Raw genomic sequence first — 26,770 nt, 5'->3', positions numbered from 1 at the left:
TTGGCTAGTGGATGGTTGGCAGACTTTAAAACCCAACGATCTAGGATATACTTTTTTTTCTAATCCGCATCTCACTCATGTAAGAATGAAATCAAAATGCCAAATGGAGAAGCTACCACGTGTCCTATCGGATCACAACCCATTAATCTGCACCTTACAAATAAGTATGGGTAAGCTACCATCAAGGTTCTTGACCTTCGAGAAATCCCTGCTTTTTAGATGTTGAATATTGTGCGCACATGAGAGACTGGATCCCAAACTTTTTAGCAGATAATCTAGGGAGCATGTCAATTGAAGTGGTGTGGGATACCTTAAAATCACAAGTTTGTGAAACACTGAGATTCTCAAAAAATGCCAATAAACTGGCTAGGGAATCTACGAAATTACTTCAGGAAAAATTAAGGTTGGCCAAGAGGTATTGGTATGGTTGGCAATAGGAAACAGTGGGGCAGAAGAACTGTCAAAAATACAAAGTCAGGTTGCCATTGCTAAGGCAGCAATTACCAACACTTTTACCGACAAAGCTGTTAAAAAAGCTTTGTCACAGAAGGAAATGGTTTATGAGGTGAATGAACAAATAGGTCACCAACTGACCGTACGCACAAGGCAACAGACCTGTGCAAATCTAATACGAGAGATATGTGATCCTCTGTTAGGCCAAGTAGCCGACCCTGAACTTATAAGAGATGCCTTTTGGCATTTTCACCGGGACTTATACACTGCGGAGGTAGGGGGTGATCTATTAGATATCAAAAGGAATTTAGATAAGGTAGATAATGAAAAATGTGACTATGTAGATTAGGCCACCTTAGAGGATACACCGGACACGGAAGACGTTTTAACGACAATCAAAAGTTCGGCAAAAGGGAAAGCAACAGGAATGGACTGTATCCCATCTGAATTCTACATCACCTTTTTGGATCAAATTAGTAGTATTTTCACAGATCTCATTATACATATATTATTTTTAAAGGTGACTAGCCTCCAAGCTCTTGGTCTTAGGGCTAAGATAGTTATTTTTCCCCCAAAAAACAAGCCTCCTGAACAACTAGACTCATACCGACCAATTACTCTCAAAGATCTATTAAAAAATCCTTGTCAATAGAATTGCACACTGTTTTGTGCCAGGGAGATCCACTATATATCATACTTAGAGAGTGATCACACTGTTTGACTGTATGGAGGCTGCTGGAGACTCTATGGCATTGGTTCTATTGGATGCCGAGAAGGCCTTTTTTAGGGTCTCCTGGCAATATTTGTGGGCTGCCATGTCTAGGGTTGGAATCAATGATGTGTATATCTAGGCGGTGCAAAAAATGTATACTGAACTCATAGCGGCAGTAATGGTGAGTGAGATTTTAACTAAAGAATGTACAATATCACACAGAACACGACAGGGTTGCCCAGGCTCAACACTTTTATTTGCCATATACATCGATCCCTTCATTCGTAGAATTGAAGAAAACAGGGAAATGAAACCTATTTGGTCACAGGATTATCCCACAAAATCCCTAGCTTATGCAGATGATATAACTGTGGTAACTGCCGATCCTAATCTGGCCATTATAGCCATAGAAAGTGAGGCTGACAACTTCGGATTAGTATCCGGATACGCACTGAATCAAGGTAAAATACAGTTAGTATTGAACAACAATGCTAATATGAATGAAATCTGTGTAATAGAAAAGACTACATATTTAAGAGTTTGTATTTCATCTAAACTTGGTAATGTGGTTACTCTAAATCTAAAACCAATGATGGACAAAATGCAGTTAGATCTCCAACGCCTAGATAACTTGCACCTTTCTATCATTGGTAGAGTTAATGCTGTGAAGATGGTGTTTTCCCCTAAAATTCTATACCTATTTAGAGCGATTGCCTAGAATTTTCAGCTCAATGGTTTAAATCAATAGAGCATATGTTCTCTAGCTTTATTTGGGCATACTCTCAACCTCGGCGGGCCTATAAATTCCTCACCCACCCTAAAGATAGGGGAGGGTTAGTGCTCCCAAACTTAAAAGCATACTATTGGGCCCGTGTTATTATATAGCAGATTGTTAATACAGAACAAGGAGGGGGCGGAGGGACCCGGGGACAATACACCATCTATCTTCCAACTGGTCCTAGGCAGTAAGAGTAGAGGATATCTCTAGCGTCATCTACATGACAGCTAACACAAAAAAGTTAGCTATAAAACGCTTTATAGTGGGTTTAAGGAATTGAAATCGGTAAGAAGAATGCTCGGTATAGGGAGAGCGAATATTATTCAATACCTCCTTAAGTGATAACCCAATCTTCCCGGACATTTTCAGAGGTAGCTGTATAAATAAATGGAAAGAGGTGGGAATTGTTCAGATAGGCTGTCCAATTTCCACTACAGGAATACAATCTTTTGAAGAACTAAAATAAGATTTTAAGCTGGACTGGCAGGATTTTTTCAAATACCTCCAAATCAGAGATTTTTTTGTCAGAAAAGGTGGGGGGAAGGACACGATTTGAGAAAGTGGGTATTGTGGAGAAAGTAATTCACATTAAAAGAAGCACTATTGAGGAAATATACTCTCTAATTAATGTGGTATTCCCTGACGATATGGAGAGAATTGCACGGAAGTGGCAGGAAAAAGTAGGAATGTATAATGATGAGTTTAATTATGCATACTTCATGTCTCAATCTATTCTCATATCAACGAAATTACAAGCACAGTTTTTTAAAACTTGTTTTTTCTTTATATTATACGCCTGAAAAAATTGCTAAGTGGGGGAGTGGTAAGGGGACTTGCTGCCCAAGATGTAAGCTATTTAACGCCGACAGCATACATATTTTTCCCACATGTGTCAAACTAAAACCATTAAAGAAAGAGATAGAGAAATTCCTGACCAAAGTACTCAAAATTGAAAGAGTACTGTCTAGTGATGTTATCTTATTAGAGGCGGCAGATCCCAGTAATGCAAGGGTAGGTCATGAACTACTTTTTATTGCTATGGCAGTATTAAGAATTTGCATTGCCTCAGCATGGTTGGATCCTGCGGCCCCCTCCTTCCAGCAGTGGCGAGCTAGGCTGTTAGCAATCTCCAATATGGAAGCTGCCATTTACAGAAGGGTGGGAAACAGCGTAGAAGAGGAGTGAAGATCCGATCCCCCCTGTTAGACTGGTATCAGTCCCAAGTTAGCCTGTAATCGACGGAAGACTATATCTTAGTACTGATAATACTATGTTCAATGGGGTATTCTTCTTAAGAGTGAGGTATGTAACAGTTATATGAATTGTAATTGATTGTACTCTGTTATAAGTTGACAGATAAGGTTATAAAGTATGATGAATTAAGGATCTATATGTATTCCTGTATGACAGGGGAGGGTGGGGGGTGGGCTTGGGGAGGGTTTTTGGTTTTGGAGAAAAACTGAATAAAGATATATATATTTTTTAAATAAGGCAAATTAGGGGTGGGGGCTGCCCAATATGGACACGTCAAAGCCCACACTGACTGCACAATTAAAGTCTTTCTGCCCTCCCTGTGGGGGGGGATGGGGCAGAAGCCCCCAATCTGCCCCCCGAGGGGGGGGGGGGCAAAAATCCCACCAAACACCATTTTTTTTAAAGATTTAATTTAGGGGTGGGGGCTACCCAAGATGGGCATGCCAATGCCCCACCCGTCCCTCCACACAATTGCAGTCTTTCTGCCCCCCTGGGGGGCAGAAAGCCGACTAGAACCAGGGAATTGTTTTTAAATATGTAAATTAGGGGTACAGGCTGCCCAATATGGGCGCGCCAATGCAACAACTCCCTGTGTACATGTAGAGTCTTTCTGCCCCCCAAACTTCAGATGGCGCAGTAGCTCCCAATCTGCGCCCCTCCCGGGGGGCAGAAAGCCCACTAGACACCAGGGTTTTTTTTACATTTAATTTAGGGGTGGAGGCTGCCCAAGATGGGCATACCAATACTCCCACCCCTCCCCCCATGAAATTCCAGTCTTTTTCTCCCCCTGGGTGGCAGAAGGGGGCAGTAGCCCACAATCTGCCCCTGGGGCAGAAAGCCCACTAGAAACCAGGGATTCTTTTTTTAATGTAAATTTGGGGTGGGTGCTGCCCAATATGGTCACAGCAAAGCCCCAAGCACCCCTGCACAATAACAGTCTTCCTGCTCCCCGGGGGTCAGAAAGCCCACTAGACAACAGGGTTTTTTAATGATTAATTTAGGGGTGGGTGCTGCAAAAGATGGGCATGCCAATGCACCCACCAGTCCCCCCCCACACAAAATTCCAGTCTTTTTGCCTGCTACTGGGGCAGATGGGGGCAGTAGCACCCTAGACGCCAGGGATTTTTTTTTGTGCCAGGGGTGGGGGCAACCCAGAATGGTCATGCCAAAGCCCCCACCCTACCACCCCAAAGTAAGAATAATACTTTCTGCCTGTGCAGAAGGCAGATGGGGGCAATAGCCCCTGGTAAACCCACTAGGTGCACTTGGGGGTGGCGGCAGCCCAGAATGGGCATGCAAATACCCCCACCCAAAATAAGACAAATCTACAGCCTTTTTGCCCCCCCTGGTGGGCAGATGAGGGCAGTAACCCCCAATTCCCCCCCCCCCCCAGGGGGCAGAAAGTACCCTATATGCCAGGGATTTTTTTGCACCAGGGGTGAGGGCTGCCTACCACCCCAAAGTAAGAATTGGACTTTCTGTCCTCCCCAGGAGGCATATGGGGGCAATAGCCCCTAATCTGCCCCTTGGGGGGAGGGCAGAAATCCCACTATGTTCCAGGGATTCTTTTTTAATATATACGTAGGGGTGGGGGCTGCCCAGAATGGGCATTCAGATACCTACACCCAAAAGAAGAATTGCGACAGTCTTTTTGCCCCTCTTGGAAGGCAGGTGGGGCAGTAGCCCCTTATATGCCCGCCGGGGGGGCAGAAAGCCCACTAGGCACCAGGGATTTTTATATTTTCAAAGTTTGGGGTGGGGGCTGCCCAGAATGGGCATGCCAAAGCCCCAACCCCCACAAAAAATGCCAGAGTCTTTCTGCCCCCCTCAGGAGGCAGATAGGGGCAGTAGCCTCTAATCTGCCCCCAGGGGGGCAGAGAGCCAACAAGGCGGCAGTGATTATGCTGACTTTTTTTATATGTAGGGGTGGGGGCTGCCCGGAATGGTTATCCCAATGTCCCCACCCACCCACATAAAATAGCCAGTCTTTCTGCCCATCTTTCTGCCCCTCTTGGGGGCATATCGGGGCAATAGCCCCAGGTTTCTCCCCTCCCCAGGGCGGCAGAAAGCCTACTTGGCACAGATCTTTTTGCGGAATGTGCCTACTTCTGGATTTTGGGTCCTAGCGCAGCTAGCACCCAAGGAAACATACCAAACCACATATTTCTGAAAACTAGACACCAAGGGAATTCCAGGGAGGTATGGCTTGCATGGATCCCCCAAAGTTTTCTTAACCAGAATCCCCTGCAAACCTCAAATTTAGCTGAAAAAAACACTTCTTCCAAACATTTTTGTGTGGGAAAGTTGTGGCATCACCGTGCTGACACAAATTTCCTACCACCCAGCGTTTCCCCAGGTCTCCCGATAAAAATGGTGCCTCACTCATGTGGGAGGCACAAGTACCCGCAACAGGCAAGGGCCCAAAACGTATTGAGGTAACATCAAAATTGCCTATCACAAATCGACCTGCTTTTGCAAGAAGGTCACCTGGGCTTTTAGCCCCATGCTCAGCATACAGCTAGGGAAACCTACCAAACCCACACATTTCTGAAAACTGGGCACCCTGGGGATTCCAGGGAGGTATGGCTTGCGTGGATCCCCCAATGTTTTTTCACCCAGAATCACCTGCAAACCTCAAATTTAGCTGAAAAATCACTTTTTCCACACATTTTTGTGTCGGAAAGTTGTAGCATCACCAGGCTGACACACATTTCCTACTACCCTGTGTTTCCCCAAGTCTCACGATAAAAATGTTTCCTAACTCGTGTGGGAGGCCCAAGTATCCGCGACATGCAAGGGCCCAAAACGTATTGAGGTGACATCAAAATTGTGTTTCACATAAAGACCTGGTTTTGCAATGGGGGTCACCTGGAATTTATGTCCTGTGCTCGGCGGCCAGCTAGGGAAACCTACCAAACCCACACATTTTCAGAAAACTAGACACCCGGGGGATTCCAGGGAGGTATGGCTTGCATGGATCCCCTAAAGTGTTCTTACCCAGAACCCCTGCAAACCGCAAATTTAACTGGAAAAAATCACTTTTTCCACACACTTTTGTGTGGGAAAGTTGAGCATCAACAAATTTCCTACCACCCAGTGTTCCCCCAGGTCTCCCGATAAAAATGGTGCTTTACTCATGTGGGAGGCCTAAGTACCCGCGACATGCAAGGGCCCTAAACATATTGAGGCAACATCAAAATTGCCTATCACAAAACGACCTTGTTTTGCAAGGGGGGTCACCTGGGTTTTTGGCCACGTGCTCGGCGGCCAGCTAGGGAAACCTACCAAACCCACATATTTCTGAAAACTAGACACCCAGGGGATTCCATGGAGGTATGGCTTGCGTGGATCCCCCAACGTTTTCTTACCTAGAATCCTCAGCAAACCTGAAATTTAGCTGGAAAAAAAACACTTTTTCCACACATTTTTGTGTGGAAAGTTGTGGCATCACTGGGCTGACACAAATTTCCTACCACCCAGCATTCCCCCAGGTCACCCGATGAAAATAGCGCGTCACTTGTGTGGGAGGCCCAAGTACCAGTGACATGCAAGGGCCCAAAACGTATTGAGGCGACATAAAAATTGCCTATCTCAAAATGTTTTGGGCCCTTGCCTGTCACGGGTACTTGGGCCTCCCACACAAGTGAGGCCCATTTTTATTGGGAGACCTGGGGGAACACTGGGTGGTACAAAATTTGTGTCAGCCCGGTGATGGTACAACTTTCCCACACAAAAATGTGTGAAAAAGTGATTTATTCAGCTAAATTTCAGGTTTGCAGGGGATTCTGGGTAAGAAAACGTTGGGGGATCCACGCAAGCCATACCTCCCTTGAATTCCCCGGGTGTCTAGTTTTCAGAAAGGTGTAGGTTTGGTAGGTTTTCCTAGGTGACCGTCGAGCACGGGGCCAAAAACCCAGGTGACCCATGCAAGTAAGGTACTATTATTCTTGAAAGACTTTGGAGAACGCTGGGCGGGTGGAATTTTGTGAATCCACGCAGATTCCAGAAATTGCCACCACAGAAATGTGAGTAAAATATGTTTTTTTGACAATTTTTAGGTTTGCTATCAGCCGTTTTCAGCCAGGATAGTTTGACTCCAGTGGTGTGGAGAGCATAGGACTCAGGTCTGAGCATACCCATCCCACTCGGGGTGACAAATGCAAAAACAACAGTTGATGTACAGAATGCAGAACAATGTTATACATTCACCCCAGTACAGTGATCTGGGCCTAAATCCATCATTGTTTTGCACTCCACACCACCCCAGTTCAGACATGGTCATATGCAAATCAGCCTTGACCCTGTGCCTCATAGGAACAGTCCAGCCCGAACTGCCAAGCCATGTCTTTCCAGGCTATCAGCCGTCTTCAGCCAGGATAGCTGATGGAGTCAAGCTATCCTGGCTGAAGATGGCTGATAGCCAGAAACCGGTCCTAGGATGCTTTACTCTGGTCCAGGAAAGACATGGCTTGGCAGTTCGGGCTGGACTGTTCCAGGGTCAAGGCTGATTTGCATATGACCATGTCTGAACTGGGGTGGTGTGGAGTGCAAAACAATGATGGATTTAGGCCCAGATCTCTGTACTGGGGTGAATGTATAACATTGTTCTGCATTCTGTACATCAACTGTTGTTTTTGCATTTGTCACCCCGAGTGGGATGGGTATGCTCAGACGTGAGTCCCATGCTCTCCACACCACTGGAGTCAAGCTATCCTGGCTGAAGACAGCGGATAGCCAGAAACAGGTCCTAGGATGCTTGATTCCGGTCCAGGAAAGACATGGCTTGGCAGTTTGGGCTGGACTGTTCCCTTGAGGCACAGGGTCAAGGCTGATTTGGATATGGCCATGTCTGAACTGGGGTGGTGTGGAGTGCAAAAAAACAATGGATTTAGGCCCAGATCTCTGTACTGGGGTGAATGTATGACATTGTTCTGCATTCTGTCCATCAACTGTTGTTTTTGCATTTGTCACCCCGAGTGGGATGGGTATGCTCAGACGTGAGTCCCATGCTCTCCACACCACTGGAGTCAAGCTATCCTGGCTGAAGACGGCTGATAGCCAGAAACCGGTCCTAGGATGCTTGATTCCGGTCCAGGAAAGACATGACTTGGCAGTTCGGGCTGGACTGTTCCCATGAGGCACAGGGTCAAGGCTGATTTGCATATGGCCTGGCATGTCTGAACTGGGGTGTTGTGGCGTGCAAAAAAATGATGGATTTAGGCCCAGATCACTGTAATGGGGTGAATGTATGATATTGTTCTGCATTCTGTCCATCAACTGTTGTTTTTGCATTTGTCACCCCGAGTGGGATGGGTATGCTCAGACGTGAGTCCCATGCTCTCCACACCACTGGAGTGAAGCTAACCTGGCTGAAGACGGCGGATAGCCAGAAACCGGTCCTAGGATGCTTGATTCCGGTCCAGGAAAGACATGGCTTGGCAGTTCGGGCTGGACTGTTCCCATGAGGCACAGGGTCAAGGATGATTTGCATATGGCCATGTCTGAACTGGGGTGGTGTGGAGTGCAAAAAAAATGGATTTAGGCCCAGATCTCTGTACTGGGGTGAATGTATGACATTGTTCTGCATTCTGTCCATCAACTGTTGTTTTTGCATTTGTCACCCCTAGTGGGATGGGTATGCTCAGGAGTGAGTCCCATTCTCTCCACACCACTGGAGTCAAGCTATCCTGGCTGAAGACGGCTGATAGCCAGAAACCGGTCCTAGGATGCTTGATTCCGGTCCAGGAAAGACATGACTTGGCAGTTCGGGCTGGACTGTTCCCATGAGGCACAGGGTCAAGGCTGATTTGCATATGGATTGGCATGTCTGAACTGCGGTGGTGTGGAGTGCAAAAAAATGATGGATTTAGGCCCAGATCACTGTATTGGGGTGAATGTCTGACATTGTTCTGCATTCTGTCCATCAACTGTTGTCTAAACAAATGACCCCTTGCTGAATTCAGAATTGTGTCTACTTTTCAGAAATGTATATCTTTCCAGGATCCATTATTGCTTTCTTACCCATTTCTACCATTAACTGGAAGGAGGTTGAAAGCACAAAAAATAGCAAAAATAGTCTATGTCCCAGAAAAATGCAAAAACTGTGTAAAAATAATTTGATTTTCTGACAAAAGTCGGCTCGTCCCTGAAAGCTGGAAAGATGGTGATTTCAGCACCACAATCAGGGCCAGACTGGCTACCGGGCAGTTTGGAATGCTGCTGAGCTGGGGGCTGATTTCGTTCATGGAGACCTGAGTGTGCTAAAAGAAATTTGTTTTGCTTTAATTATTTCGAAGCATACGCTGGTCTCGATGAACGAAATTAGCCCCCACCGCAGTGAAATCAGCCCCCTGCTCGGCAGCATTCCAAACTGCCCCGTAGTCAGTCCGGCTCTGACCACAATCCCTTTTTTGATACCAGTTGCAGGGAAAAAACCAGACGCTTTCATCTGTAGCCCTTTTTTCACATTTTTCCCACAAAAAGCAAAATGTAGCTGTTTTTTGGCTAATTTCTGCGTCCCCTCTAGGGAAATCCATAAACCCTGGGTACATTTAGAATCCCCATGATGTTGGAAAAAAAGGACGCAAATTTGGCGTGGGTGCCTTATGTGGTCAAAAAGCTAAGGCTTAGCACGGGGGGAAGGGTAAAGGCCTAGCAGTGAAGGGGTTAACATAACAAAATATTGACAAACAAAATATAGACTTAAAAAACAATAGATTTTTTCAATATGTCATGGATTCAATTACAATTGATTTTAAGCTTCAAACATTGGCAAACTTACTTATAAAATATATTGTTATAAAATTAAAATAATTGAATAATGTAATCATTCCATAAAATATCATATTTACATTTATTAAATAATATATTTGAATATACAAAAATATAATACATAGCAATTAAACAAAATTAAAAATGTAATATTATTTCTATACATACAAAAAGAGTCACAGTTTTATTTAAACGTTAAAAATAAACATTTATTTATTTAGGAAGTACAACATTTATGAAACATATATATATTTTGTTTTCAATATTTCAATAAATTAACATAATTATTTAGGGAAACATCAATGTCTGTGGGTAAATAATCACTGAAATAGAAAGAAAAAAAATCTGTATACAAACACCATAGATGGTCCTGGAACCTAAAATAATACTCATCCCTGAGTCATACCAACTCATTACTGCCACTATCCTCTCCCCAGCCCAGAGCCCTAAAAACTCCTTACTAACCACAGTCTCTGCTGATCTCTGAACCTTAAAAACTCATTTAAACCAATATTCATTAGCCACCCTTTCGCCTAAAATCTAATTAGCAAACGGGGGTAATACCCATCCCCATGCCCTAAAAAGCAAGACAATACTGATCCGTGCACCCTAAAATCAAGTCAGTACAATGGTGCAAAACATATTTGTGCACCCTAAAACTAATTAGTTACCTTGTGCGATACCCACACTGGCGTCCTAAAAACTAATCAGTAAACCGGGGCTTCTTTTTTTTGTTAAGTCGATTCTCTTTATCTTAAAACATCAAAGGGAAAAAGGAATCTGCAGCTGACGTTAGCTACAATTGAAAGGACGTCTTTTACCTGAAATAATAAATTCAAGGGTGAAACTTTTGATAGGAGTGCAGTAGGTTTACGGACAAGTTGGATAAAAACATTGTTAAATGAGATGTTAGGTGTTTAATGTGCATGGTTAGAGCCACTCTGATGAAGGTTGAGGTCCCGTAAAAATAGACACTGTGATAAGAGTTGATTGGTTGATACGTAAGATGGTAAATTGATTGTTCCACAATTATTTTTGTTCTTAGCCGTTCGGCTGTGAATGGTGGTAAGTCTCATGAAGGAGAGGAGAGGCGTTTCTGGATTTGATTTCAAAGAGATGGCTTTGAAACAAGTTAGACGAGTTAAGGTAAGCATTTGCAGTTTATTTAGGTCACTAGTATTTTACTGTGACCCTACCAGGGATCTATGATGTTACAACGCGTTATTTTACAACGCATGCTGTAACATCGCAACTTTTACAACGCAGCTTCCATTACATCGGATGCCATTACAACGCAGGATATTACATAGCAGATGCTATTACAACGCATACCATTACATCGTAAGTATAGGTAAGTATAACTTTTTTTAAAAAAAGTAATTAAGTTAATATAATTAATTTTATTTTACTAATATAATTAAATTAATTTTAAAAATGTAATTAATATAATTTATTTAAATAAGTTTAATTTAATTTAAAATAGGAATTAATGTAATTTAATTAATTTCATATAATTTTATTATTTTGATTTAATAAATTTTATAATAGTAATTATTTAAATTTAATTAATTTAATTTAATTAATATAATTGAATTAATCTTAAAATTGTAATTAATTTGATTTAATACATTTAATTAATTAAAAATAATTTAATTAATTTAATTTAATTAAAGTCGTACTTTTAAAAAATAAACCCTAAAAATACCCCTGTACCCCAAAACCCAAACCCAGCCCTAAACCCTAAAAATACCCCTGTACCCCAAAACCCAAACCCAGCCCTAAAACCTAAAAATACCCCTGTACCCCAAAACCCAAACCCGGCCCTAAACCCTAAAAATACCCCAGTACCCCAAAACCCAAACCCTGCCCTAAAACTTAAAAACACCCCTGTACCCCAAAACCCAAACCCTGCCCTAAAACCTAAAAACACCCCTGTACCCCAAAACCCAAACCCTGCCCTAAAACCTAAAAACACCCCTGTACCCCAAAACCCAAACCCTGCCCTAAAACCTAAAAACACCCCTATACCCCAAAACCCAAACCCTGCCCTAAAACCTAAAAACACCCCTGAACCCCAAAACCCAAACCCTGCCCTAAAACCTAAAAACACCCCTGTACCTCAAAACCCAAACCCTGCCCTAAAACCTAAAAACACCCCTGTACCCCAAAACCCAAACCCTGCCCTAAAACCTAAAAACACCCCTGTACCCCAAAACCCAAACCCTGCCCTAAAACCTAAAAACACCCCTGAACCCCAAAACCCAAACCCTGCCCTAAAACCTAAAAACACCCCTGTACCCCAAAACCCAAACCCTGCCCTAAAACCTAAAAACACCCCAGTACCCCAAAACCCAAACCCTGCCCTAAAACCTAAAAACACCCCTGTACCCCAAAACCCAAACCCTGCCCTAAAACCTAAAAACACCCCTGTACCCCAAAACCCAAACCCTGCCCTAAAACCTAAAAACACCCATGTACCCCAAAATTACTTAAATTAATATATTTAATTTATAATATTTAAAAACATAAATAAATATTTTTATTTATAATTAATAATAATTAAATCAATTATATAATATAAAATAAAATAAAAAAAATTATATACTTACCAATACTTACGATGTAATGGTATGCATTATAATACCATCTGCTATGTAATGCCATGCGTTGTAATGGCATCCGATGTAATGGATCCTGCGTTGTAATAGCTGCGTTGTAACAGCATTACGACGTAAAAGTTGCGTTGTAAGTGTTACATACCCCCTACCAGCAACTCTGCCTTTACAGTCATAACAACAAATAATGGTACAGATGGGAGATATCAAAAGAGCCATGATATTTTGAGATATTTCTTTGAGCCATGTATCATTCACGATTAATTGATGAAAATCAGTATTGATGATTATGCCAGTTATTTCAACACAAAAACATGTTTTACAGCAATGTACAGTTATGTAAGAGACAATGAACAACAGCGGACCACCTTAATCATGGCTGTAGGGATCAGGTCAATGGATATCTGAATAAGGTTAGCATGAAGTACTTTCTTTGATGATTGTGGCCATTACTTTACCCTGAGATAGCAGTAGTAATTGCAGGCTAATGATTGTTGTGGATGATCCTTAAGAGAGACATTCTGTGAACAATAATAGGTCAAGAATATCCTCAGGAGAAAGATAGGAGATCGTTACGAAGGACTCAGAATTCTGTTTACTACAAGTCACAGTTCCCAGTCTGAGCACTCAAATGCACAATATAATAAGGCAACAGATTGTGGACAGAGCTCCACTTTGTGGCTTCTAGGGAGTTAGTTGAAGATGGTTGTTGGAAGTAGAAAATGTACACTGGGTCAGGAGCGGCAGATGGGACACTATGGGCCCTATTAGGATGGCGGGAGGACTTTAGTTCGCCCCCAACCATGGAGGTGCTGGGACTGGCTGCCAGCGGTCCCCCACCACCAATTAGGATGCGACCGCCACCCTGGCGGTCGCATTCCACATCTTCAGCATTGCGTCGGATGCTGCTGTAAGCAGCACCCGCCCCAATGCCAAAGAGACATGCTGTGCATTGCCATGCACAAGATGGCAGGCACCGCACGGTGCCTGGCATCTTGTGCATGTCAACAAAGGGGGGTTCCATAGGTACACCCCAAGTGCAGCCCCCAGCCCCCCAGGGGGCCCGCAACAGGCCCCCAAAGCAATTCCCAGAAAGGTCTTTACCAACAGGCATCATAATATGGATGGCGGTGCCTTCCCGGCACCACCACCATATTATGCCCAAGTTCGGCCCAGCCGCCAATCCAGACGATTGCCGACCGGCAGAAAAGTGACGGATGTACTTTCCGTCCGCCGCACTACCCCCCACCATGGTAATATGGCGGGGAGTAAATGTAGTTGTGGCCGGGCGGTGGCAATCCGCCTGCCATCATAATCACCCCCTGAGATTAGATGGAAGAGACACCAGTGAGCTCTGGGGCACTCAACTTGTTTCTGAAATCTGAAATTGAATAAGGGAGAGTCTGAGATTTTAGAATATTGTGGCACTGTAGAACCTGCAAACCGACTATACAAAATATTGTGTCTAGGAGCAATACCAAGCTGCCAAGAGCAATGTGTTGTGCAAGCTGCAGTGGCCTGCCAACGAGAGCCCCAGCACTTATTCTTTTACTAATTAAGCACTGGATTCAGATATTTCAAGCAAGACAGGGATTGTACAGAACCGTTTTCAGTAATATTGTACAGTTCAATAAACATGCCAGCAAGGAGGCTTCAGTGCCAAGAAAAAGCTCTATGCTCTTATACATCGGGGGCCGCAGGAGCTGTCCCAAGTTTTCGGGATAACCACATGAAATACATTTCATAGAAAGATAGTGAAGTACAGCGATTTCTACCCTCAGAGATGATCATAAAACTACTGTCCTTCATATATCTGCAATGGACAACCACGTTAGAGTATCACAGCAGTACAAGATTCCCTCACGCAAAGAAAACAGGCGTGGGCCACTATGGGACACGTGCGCCCAACACACACACACACACCCACCCACGCACGCACGCACACACACACTTTCTAAACGCATACCCAATTTCTTTCATTCTCTCTCTCACGCTCTCGCTTTCTGTTATTCCCACTTTCCACACACACACTCGGTGTTATTCCCACTTGCTACTCCAAGAAGAACATTTTCGAAATGACACATACAAAAGGATGGTTTGCTCAGGCGCGCAGCACCCATTGGGCTCACCGGGCTTCAGCCCCCCCCCCCGTCGTCTTCTTCAGCCCGGGCTAATTTGACACGCACTGAAATGACTTCGCATCGGAGCTGAGAATGTCATTTTTATGATGCTTTCTGAGTGGCCCAGCAGCCCGAGCCAGCCAGCCTCTGAACAGTTTCAGTGAACCCCCTGCCCCCACCTCTTGTTTTCCTTTACTGGCACCGAGGTGATATCCTTGCCTGAAGGCAGGGATTTCACCTAAGCACTTGATGTGTTCAGAATGGGGTGGGAGTGGGAAGATGCACACAGCAGGGGGAAAGGGACGGCCAGTGCAGGTGACGCTTTTCCTTTGTAAAGGAATTTCTGCTGGAGTCATAGCCCAGGGTGTGCTTTCTGTGCACTTGAATGGATGTGTATTCCATACAAGTGCACAGACAGCAAACCCTGGGCTATGACGCCAACAGGAATTAATTTACAAAGGAAAAGCTTCACCTGCACGGGACATCCCTTTCCCCCTGCAGTCTGTGCACTTGTAGGGAATTCACATCCAGGGCGCTGCTCACCAGATAAATGGTGAACAGGGCCATTTCTCTTTTTGCATCCAAGGGCACCAACGACGCAGAAGCAGAGGAGGCCCAGGCAAGGAGAAACCAGGAAACAGTTGACCCACACCTGTCCACACTGTGAGATTTTCGGGAGGGGCTAGATGCCAGGATGCAGTGCTGCTGATCAGCCCAACTCAACTGAATAGTATCAGAAGAGCAGGCAGCCGTTTTTTATGTAAGTTTCAGTAACTTTAATGCATTCTTCAGCACAGCATGACCTACTGCCTGCATATCTAGGTTACTCTAAGTGAATGTTGTTTTTTACTTACATGGAAACGTCAAAGAGGAGAGTTCCCTCTGAATATGCAAATGTAGTGTAAGTTTGTAGTGTTCATTTTTTGGGGTGCTAGTGGGTAAATTTAGGGTTCAGGGTAGGTGTGGGTTTTAGGGTGCCAGGGAGTAATTTTAGGGTTCAGGGTGGGTTATGGATTGGGGTGCCAGGGGCTAATCATAGGGTTCTGAGTGGGTATGGGTTTTAGGGTGCCATGGGTAATTTTAGGGTTCAGGGTAGTAATGGGTTTTGGTGTGCCAGGGGGTAATTTTAGGGTTCACGACGGGTATGGGTTTTGGGGGCCAGGAGGGTAATTTAGGGGTTCAGGGTGGGTGTGGGTTTTGGGGTGCCAGGGAAAATTTTACGCTTCAGGGTGGGTATGGGTTTTGGGGTGCCAGGGGGTAATTTTAGGTTTCAGCGTGGTTATGGGTGTTGGTGTGCCAGAGGTAATTTTAGGGTGCAGGGTGGTTAAGGGTTTTGGGGTGCTATGGAGTTAATTGTAGGGTTCAGGGTGGGTATGGGTTTTAGGATCTGAGGGGGGAATTTTAGGGTTCAGGGTGGGTGTGGGTTTTCAGATGTCAGGGGGGCAATTTTAGGGTTCAGGGTGGGTAGGGGTTTTGGGGTGCCAGGGGGTAATTCTAGGGTTTAGGGTGGTAATGTGGTTTGGGGTGCCATGGGGTTCATTTTAGGGTTCACTGCGGGTATGGGTTTTAGGGTGTGAGGGGGGGCATTTTAGGTTTCAGGGTGGGTGTGGGTTTTCGGGTGTCAGGGGGGCAATTTTAGGGTTCAGGATGGGTATGGGTTTTGGGGTGCCAGGGGAGAATTTAATGTTCAGCATGGGTATGGGTTTTGGGGTGCCAGGGGTAATTTTAAGGTTCAGGGTGGGTATGGGTTTTGGGGGGCAAGGGTGTAATTTTAAGGATCAGCGCGGGTATGAGTTTTGGGGCTCCAGGGTTTGATTTTAGGATTCAGAGTGGTAATGGGTTGTGGGGTGGCAGGGGGTAATTTTAGGGTTCAGGGTGGGTATGGGTTGTGGGGTGCTAGGGAGGTAATTTTGGGGTTCAGGGTGGTAATGGATTTGAGGGGGCAAGGGTGTAATTTTAGGGATGGGGTATGGGTTTTGGGGTGCCAGAGGTAATTTTAGGGTTCAGGGTGGGTATGGGTTTTGGGGGGTAAGGGTGTAATTTTAGGGATCAGCGCGGGTATGGGGTTTGGGGTTCTAGGGGGATGATTTCAGAGTTCAGGGTGGTAATGGGTTTTGGGGTGCGAGGGGGTAATTTTAGAGTTACATGTTTTCTCCGCTTGACCTGAGCATTATTCGATCCTGATTATCTGCCATTTTAGCCCTGCCCCATTGATTAACATTAGCCACGCCCCTTCATTTGCCATGTTAGCCCCCCCCCCCCCGAAATTAAGACCTAGTTGCGCCCCTGGGTTTGCTTGTACAAGTTGGTTGTGCGTTTATGTTCCTCGTGGGATAACGTTGTCTCGAACTTGTGTTAACAACCTAACATAACACCAAGATTACTTCCTCCATTTCCCAGTGTGAATTGTGCTGAAGATAATGGGGTGCGCCGAACACGCCTGGCTAGTTAGTAAGAACTTTTAAGTTACATGTCTTGTGAGAAATTAGGACACTCAAACGAATGCAAGACCAACCCAGGCGGCCAATTATCAAACGACGGAGCCTAATTCTTTTTCAGTTTATTGACATCGTGTTTTCCCGTTTCCCCTATGGTTTCTAAGGTCAACAAATAAAAACATTTACTGAGCCATAATTCGTTCTGTGTGATAGCGCTGCGGCGCATCGTATTCCCTTCAGCTTGTGCACCAGAACCACGGGGTGCTCATCAGGGCAGTGGGCTCGGAGACTGCAGCTGCTAATGTATGGAAATCAACCCGCGAGGCGGCGCGAGGGTTCGCATTAAATGCCGCTCGTCAAGTCACAGCCTTGCTCAGTTTACTGATGAACGTTTGTCGTCTGAATATTGCCTGACCCTTGTAGGCGTCATCCTTTATGCAAAGTTTGTTTTTGTAATTCTGTCAGAAATTATATGTCCCAGTCATGAGGCACTGGTAGAATACGTGTTTGCAATCTTGACTATGTTATCTAATATGTATACCATTAGGAACATTGACAAATGTTAAATTTCCAGCCTAAACGTTGCATAAATTGTGACTAGTATTAAAGCACAAAGTTACTCATAAATATTTATCTCGTAGGCAGCTACATTTGAAAACAAACAGTACTCATAGATATTACACGACCCATATTGCAGGATTCACTATCTTTGTATTCGATCCCCTGCTCTTCCCGAGGCAGCTTGAAAGTGCAAACGACGAAATGTTGAAACTGCAAACCAGTAGTAATGCTGGACCCTGAAAAATTGTTTATTCAAGATGTTTCCAATGCCCTAAGCAGATATTGACTTAAAAGATGAAAGTGAATTTTACTGTTTAGGACTGTACATGTGTTTTACTGTTCTCACCAAGGATGCAGACTTGAAACACACCTCTAATCTGGGTATTCAAAGTGAACAAGCCTGACTCTACCCTTTAATCTTCCTTCCGTTCATCTATCCATCAATTCTTTCAACCTTCTACCTATTCATCCATTCTCCTGTCAGTCCCTTCTCATTTCCATTCACCCAACCATTCATCCATTGACCCTTTCATATAGCCTTTCACTCTTACCTATCCATTTTCAACCTTTCATTCACTCACCCGTTCAATGTTCAATCCTTTTACTCTTTCACTCATCCGTTTGCCCTTCCATCTATTCATCCGTTCATCTTCTATCTCCATCCTTTCACCTTTTCAGTCTATTTTTTCAATCTTCCAATGTATTCTTCCTCCCACCATCTTAAGTTTCTCTTTTTCTGTGCTATTTATTTTCACTGCTCTTCCATTCACTCTTCCCTTTTATTCCTATTCTTTCTTTACTATTTCTTCTCATCCTTTGTCTCTCATCTCTTTTTCTATCCCACACACCCTTTTGATGGCATTTCCTATCATTCATTAGCATTTTGTTTGCAGACCAGGACGCCCATAAATGACTAATTTCAGTTTTATTGGAACATATTTCAAAACTCCAACAGCCCCAGTGAAAGTTCGAGCTTAAGCTGCTGATGAGGGTATTCACTACACCACTGGTTGTAACTCAGTGATTGCGTGCCAGTACATGTAGACAGGCGTAGATGTCTAATGCCACGGGAAGAGGAAGTTACATTACACACACTTTGGCCCTATGACATCCCAGGAAGTGACCGCATTGACCTTTGTCCTTGGAACTTCCTAAAAGTTTCGTCACCTGAACTTAACCCTGATGATATCACATTAATTGACATCACTCTGAAGTTCCACAATAACTGCATGATTAACAGCTACATAGCACAGATAAATATCTAATTGAGATACCACTGGTATTCCAATTAGAATTCTGACATGATTAGCCAAGATTTCTCTTTGCCTTACATGAACACGCATTGGCATAGCCAATAGGTCTTGCTTTTGGGACCTTATAAGTATTTAGTTATGCAGCACAATATCCTTGGCGCAACAACCATAAACTGTTGCATGGGTAAACACTTATAAGGTCCCAAAACGAGACCTATTGGCTGTGCCAATGCTTGTCTTCTAAGAAGTTCCTTTCCTCTATTTAGGTGTGACCATGGCAGCTTTAGCCGTTTAGACTACCCAGTAGTGATTCTTCGAAACAATACAGTACGTAGTACAGGGAGACTGTTATTTAAGTCGGCCCCATGTAGTCATTGGTTTTCATGGGTTGCCGTTGTTTGGATGGGCTGTTATTCGAGACCATGGCATTTCCTGTGTGATTGTGTTCCGTTCGTTCTCATTGGGTTTCAGTGAAGGGGAATTATGTAGTCCCTTAGTTTTACTTCATAGTCAAGGTGTGGCTTGTAGATAAGACCCAGCTGATGAGACCCAACGTCTTTTCTTTGATGTATTTACGGTGCAGTAAAGATAACATTTTATTTGCAGATTTACATGCAAGTGTGTGCAGTTTCTATGTTTTAGCCTGGGTGAAAGACTGTTCATTGATCACACATGGATGCATTTTTTCACTTTGAGCGCAATAGTTATATCAGATGCCGTAAATTTAACCTCTTAGGACAGAGGCTTAAGAGCAACAAAAACACAATCCCTTTGCTTTTATCGGGGCACCCGCGCTTTACTTTTAATGTTAAAAGTAAAACGCCGGTGCCGCGAATATAGCAAAAGTAAAGAAATAGAAAACATATTTATTTCTTTACTTTTGCTATAATCGCGGCACCCACGCTTTACTTTTAACATTAAAAGTGAAGCACGGGTGCCGCGATTAAAACAAAAGTAAAGAAATAGTAAAAAATATATATTTCTTTACTTCTGCCATGTGTTAAGGAACCAACTACAGAACAGGCATATTTGGACTCCATGATGTAATGTCTTACTTCAGATCAACTATTAAATGTAGTGAAATGACAACCTATCCTTTTATTTATTTCCTTTACTTTTGCTATAATCGCGGCACCCGCTCTTAATTTTTAATGTTAAAAGTAAAGCGCAGGTGCCGCGATTATAGCAAAAGTAAAGAAATAGATGTTTTTTCGATTTCTTTTCCTTTTTCTGTAATTGCGGCACCAGCGCTTTACTTTTAACGTTAAAAGTAAACCGCGGCATCCGCAATTAGCATGAAGCTGAAGAAGAGGGAGTGGGAGAAGGGAGGGGTAGGGGAGGGCATTCACACGCATGCTGAAAGAAGCCAAATGGCAACTGTGCACATTGCGCACACGCTTGTGCGCGTAATAGCAAGCTGGTGGCCGGCCTGGGTAGCACTTTAAACCAGCTACTAAATTTCTCCCCAGAGCAGCGCATGTGCTGGCTCTAGCAAAACCTAAAAATGATGTGCCCTTTTTTAGAGGAATATATAGTGCCACAAAACACAAAAAAATTCCGGGCTCTTGACTCATATATAGCACCAAGTGTTATAATTTAATAGCTCCACTAGTGTATAACTCAAGAAAAGAGTATTAATATATCAAAAAAAGAAGAAGCAGAAAAAGAGATTTCAAAAACAATAATAGTCATGTCCACATTTATCCCAACCAAGTTGCAGCATAAATCCCTTCCCAGGGTGGAAATGGATCACCACCAAATTCAGTGCAGGTGTAGAGGGAGGGGCTTCTTTACAGTGAAAAATATTTTCCTAATAGAGAAAAAAGAAACAGAAAAAGTTAACTTGCAAAGGGAATCCACTTACCCTGAGCATAGGTCTCTGCTATAAAGTTCTGCATATTGGGAAAGGATTCGAAACTAGGAAATCATGTTGTTAGACCTGGCACTATTGGCGTGGGTCTCCTTTCCATTTTTCGCTGTTGTCTCCTCTGTTTGTGCTGGAATTAGATGCTCTGGGCGCTGTGCCAGTGCCATTCAGTGCCACAGCGCAAATGCTCCCTGTGTAAATATGACTGTGAATTGGCATATCCCTGATTGGCTTATTTGGTTTACCTGTTAGTCCCTAGTAGTGTGGCCTGTTTGTGCCCATGGCTGGTAACCCAAATGCTGCTGGTGGGCCTGCAGCGCTGGTTTGCACCACCCACATAAGTAGCTTATAAAGTGTACCTCAGGCCTGCCACTGAAGTGTCTGCACGCAGTCCAGAACTGCCATCTTGGCTGTGAAGTGCCCACACTTCGCAGCCCCTGACCCTTCCCTTAGCCTCATGTCAGTCACCCCTATGGTAGGTTCATTGTGTGCGTAAGGTAGGACATGGCTTGATATGTGTAGCATGTCCTGGTAGTGAATCCCCCTCCATTTTGTTTTTCACTGCTGCAAGGCTATCTGTTCTCCATAGGCTAGAATGGGCAGACTGGCTATTACATCTTATAGTCCAATATGACACAGGGAACATGGTAGAAATTCGAATTTAGTATGCCTGAGCTCAGAATAATAAAATGCATATTTTAGTGAAGTTGGTTTTAATATTCTGTGTTTGAAAATACCACTTTTAGGAAGTAGGTATTTTCTTGCCTAAGCCTCCAGTGTGCTCTGCTGTTATGTGTATTGGCTGTCTGGGTTTAGAGGGGCAAGGCAGGCTGAGTCAGAACTGGGTTGAATAGAGAGATCTGCATTGAGTATTGGGGAGGGGTAGCTCCTTGTCCTGAATAGGGCTGTGCCTGGCAAGGTGAATGCTGGCTCAACCTCCTACTGTGCGTCTGATGGCAGACCCCTCTTTCTGAAAGAAAGGATGCAGCCTGGTAAACAAAGTGATCCAGGCCTGAGAAGAACTGGTTCTGGCTGGGTTCAGTGACTAGAGACTTCTGAGAACAAAGACTTTTGGGGTATAAATATCTGTGCCCAGACCCCATATATTTGTATTGCTCCTGGATGTCAAGAGGAACCTCTGCCCGTGTTACTGAAGGAATCTGCAGGAGAGGACTGTCCTTGTGCTTGGGTGCTGTTTCTTGGATTGGCCTTCTGTAATTCCCCTTGGACTTGGAAGAAGAGGGAAAAAGAACTTTTGAGAGACTTTTATCTTTGCTAAGCAATCACCCAAGGGCTAGAAGAGAGCTAGCCTCCTGCTGGAGTCACAGGCACATCTGACTCCCCCCACCAGCCTCCTGATTCCTCTCAGCGAGGATTTCTATCTGCAGGTGAGGCCCCCTGGGAATTCCAGGGCCTCTAGTTCTACTACAGAGAAAAGAGAGCTGAAAATTGTCGATAACGCCGTTTGCGAGCCGAAGCAACTGAAAAGTGTAAGAAAAATCCAAGCGCTGCTGCCGCCAAGCGCTCGCAAACCAAAGATCATTGCATCGCACGCTTGCGGGCCCCAAAGTGCTTGCTAACCCCAGAGATCATTGCATCGCACGTTTGCGGGCTTCTCGAAGGCTCGCTGACCCCGGATCATCGCATCGAGATCATCGCAGCATGGACGCCGAGAGTCCGCCATTATCCTCGCATTGCTCCCTCCTGGAGCGCCATTCTCTTTCATCGCAACAAGATCGCACACGCAACAGGATCAGCGCATCATCCTCCCTCGTGGCAAGGATTCAACGCATCGCTGGCCTAGCGTGAAGAAATCTGTCACTTTGTCCCACATGTACCCGCAGCCCAGCGCATCATCCTCCCTTGCGGCAAGGATTCCCTAGCGTGGGAAAAATCATCGCTACAGCTCCTTTGTGACATTTTGTTGGTTTTGCTACGAAATCCAGGTACTTTGTAAGTAAGAGGGTCGCAGAGACCACTGCTTTGAACTGAACCCCTATTTGAACCCTTGAACTCTTTATCCAGCTTTTCAAGAGTACCCCCATTTTCAGTATTACGGCTTTTTACTGTTATTGGTCTTGTGTTAAGTCTATATATAAAGATACTTATTTTTTATAACTACTTGTGTGGTGTCCCTTTGTAGTGTCCTTCACTGTGGTACTGTGTATGATCATAAATGCTTTACACACTGCCTCTGAGATAAGCCTAACTGCTCGTGCTACGTTACCACAGGGTCGAGCAGGGGTTATCAAAGGGTGTAGCTCCCTGACTCTGACTTAGGAGGAAGGGTCCCTACTTGGACTGTGGCCAGCCACTGCCAACTAGAGACCCCCATTTCTAACACATGTGATTTCCAAAGAAACATGCATAGAAACCTGCATGAGCTGTAGCGTTCCGTCGAAATTCAGATTGGGATTTGTGAATACCCAAAATAGTAAAACTACACTGTAACGTAGATTTAAAAATCAGAGTGTATTTTTTACGCTTTTTTGTGATGTAACAATCATACACTGAATATGAACTAGGACAGTGGCTTAAATTGTTCCTCATTGGTAATAGATTTGGATTTTTGAACACTTTAAAAACACTAGCATTAGTGTGAAGCCCAGAGCGGAAGATTGTGTTCAAATATATTTTTCAAGTTTTCACAATAATGAAACATACCAACACGGTGTTTAAAAATGTTTTTTTTACTCCTTCCATTTTTTTATTTAACCATAAGAGTATGCTTTGTACTGCTCTGTGTTAGACCTGACATCCTTGGTGTGGTATTTCCCCTAACTTTTTGCCTTCACCCCTCCTGTTTGATGAATTTGTTTTTGTTAACTTAAGAACTCTGTGCACTTTAACACTGCTAACCAGCGCTAAAGTGTTTGTGCTATTTCCCTAAAACAAGGTACAGTTGGAATCTATCTGATTGGTACATTTAATTTATTTGTGAGTCTCTAGTAAATGGTATTACATGTACCCAGCGCCTGAAAATTAAACGCCACCAGTGAGTCTGAAGCACTCATTGTGCCACCCATAAAGTAACCTTTTAAAGCATGTCTCAGGCCTGCCACTGCAGCCGTATTGCAGTTTTAAACATTTTGAACTTGGTAATGAAGCTTTTGTCAGGTATAAACCTTCTTTTTTAAAACATATAAGTCACCCCTAAAGTAGGCACTGAAGGCTCATAGGGCAGGGAGTATTTTATTTTAAAAGTAGGATATGTGTACTGAAGTTTTACATGTCCTTGCAGTGAAAAACTACAAACGTTGTTTTTCACTATTGTAAGGTCTATCTACCCCATTGACTAACACTGGGCCACCTTATTACATTTAATATGTGGTAACGTTAGATTGGGAACATATAGAAATATGGTGTTTACACTTAAATTGTCATTTGAAATCCTCTTTAATGGTGAAGTCAGATTTTAAGACACAATTCTGAAAATGGCACTTTTAGAAATTTGAAATTTTCTTGGCCCAACCATTCTTGCCTTCTGCCAGTGTCCTGGGCCACATGACTGGGAATCGTTCTGCTGTTGGAGTTTATGTATTGCTTCCAGACAGTAATATAACAGGGGTTAGGTGTGGACAGGATGGGCCATCCTGGCAGGATGACTGGAAGCTATACCCAGCCCCTTAACACTTAAAAGGGCGTTGCCTCTTGCACACACAAAGGAACATGATACCAGGCCTGCCCTGCCTTTTGTCATCCCCATACTATTTGGAGCCTTCACAAGGTAAGGGGATGAACTTCCCAGAACCAAATGTGAGGGTAGGACAGCGAGTCCATCCCGTAAAGGCTGGCATTGGGTATAAGAATTGGAATTCCAGAGCTTTTCTTTAGAACACTCTTGGGTCTGTGGCCGTTAAAAAGGAAGGACTGCCCTACTGCTGAAGACTGCCTCGCTGTCTGAGAAGAAGCACTGAACCTGCTTACCTTCACCCCAGTCTTACCCAGAGTGACTCCAAGGGTCAGTTGGTTGACCTCATGCATGAGCTACAAGCACACAACAGGCTTCTGAGGCCTCCCTGTAACCTTTCAGCTGACTTGCTGCATCTATTCCCTGACCCCTAAGAGGTAAACCCCATGTTTCTGGTCCTTGGCTGGCATCAGAGTGTACTAGTCCTGGAGAAAAATGGAAAAATCCTGAAGTTTGGGATCCTCACAACTGTAAATAGACCTGTTCACACTGATACTCTGTTCCTACTGATGACTGTCCACATGAAGCTCCTGTGAGACTTGCTCTACGAGTTACAGTGACCACCAACGACAACGGGCAATGCAAGTGCTGCCCTTAGTGCTATAGAAACGATCGTCAGTAATGCCCGGCCTACTGTTAGCACTACAGAGACCACCATCCACGATGCTCTACCTATTCCTCGCAGCCTCCTCCACCACAAATGGAACTCTTTGCACCAGAATCAGAAGGTAACTCTTCAGGGGAACTAACTTGGCCTTTTTATCTGATCGGTTCTCTATTGTGGTCAGCTTGAACTTATAAATTTCCCTCGGACTAGGTCAATCAGATAGTCGCAAGTGACACTTTGTGCTTTTAGGGGCTATTTTCACAAAAAGCTTTGAAACCACATATCTCTGGATGGATGACAGAGAGATGGGGCCAAAGAATCACATGTGTAACAATACTACCAAGCGTAGGCAGTGTGGAACAATCAATAGGCATCAGGTGAAGGCTCTGAAAGACACAGTAGCCCATATCACTACTCCCAGGTGCCATCTGGTGTCCTCGCTGCAGGAAATTTTTCTAATGTATTCCACCAGGTTGTAGTAGCACACAACCAGGAGAGTCAATATCCATTTGCACTGGTTCCCCTGGAATGGGGGATGTCTCAGGTTCCTTAAGGGTAGCTGCCAATCCAGCCGTGCCTGTGGTTTGTATGCTTAGAAAAAACATGGGGCAAACCATTTAGAAGGAGATGGAGTTATGTTCCCACTTGGATATGTTAGGGATGCATGAGTAGGTGTGCCTGATCACAAAGTCCATGGTAGCCTGAGAGGGAAGACAAAAGGACCTTAGCTTGAACAAGTTGCCCAGGTACCTTCCAAAAAGAGGAATGGCAGGAGCTGTGGGAAATCCACTCCTGAAACACTCATGGTCCTAAAAGAGGCAACAACTGAGAGTAAGCCCCAGAACCTACATGGAAGAACATTTTTGCCTTGGGGGGCCTAACTAAGCTGGCTGGTTGGCAAGCTGAAGTTGGACCATCAAGACAGAGTTCTGCAAAGCCCAGAGAGAGTGCCTTACTCTTCAGGATCTATGGGGACAGGTAGTGGCCCAGGTAGCTGGAAACACTTCTGTTGATTGCCTTAATTACTGTGAAAATTATCTCAGTTATAGTAAGCTGAGGGTTCCTGAACCTGGGGCAACCCCTGTGTTAGTGGTCCCATAGTGCTACAGGGACCTTTTTACTGGGTTCGTCTTATGATCCGGGTCTGGTGGCTCAGTGGACTAATGCTTCCACTGCAGGGGCCTGTGTTCGACCTCATGGTCACAGGTTCAAATCTCAGCGGGTCCCCACAGCCTTTCATCCATCTGAGGTCGATAAAATTAGTACCATTGAGTTGGATAACAAGAAACATCTGTTATTCAGCGCCAAGATACCTCCGGGTGAACGTGCGCTTTACAAATACACATGTTATGTTATGTTATGATGTACCCCTGCCAGGAAATCCAGGTGAAGACAAAACCTCTGCAAGGCTAGTCACCAACGACTACTGGCCCTGGATAAGATTGACCTCTGATGAACTCTGCATGTATTGTTCTTCCTGCCAGGCCAGTGGGAAGTCAGGGGCAAAGCATAAGTCTCCCTTGGTTGCCCTTCATGTCATAGGCACCAGCTTTGAGAGGATGGGCATCAACATTGTTTGGACTCTGGACCCCAAGACTGCTCTAGACAACACGCTCATTCTGGCTGTGATGGACCATGCCACTCGGTACC

Source organism: Lissotriton vulgaris, chromosome 7 (genome assembly GCF_964263255.1).
Source record: "Lissotriton vulgaris chromosome 7, aLisVul1.2, whole genome shotgun sequence".
In the NCBI taxonomy this organism is placed as follows: domain Eukaryota; kingdom Metazoa; phylum Chordata; class Amphibia; order Caudata; family Salamandridae; genus Lissotriton; species Lissotriton vulgaris.
The sequence above is the reverse complement of the archived record's forward strand: the minus strand, read 5'-3'. Positions refer to the sequence as shown.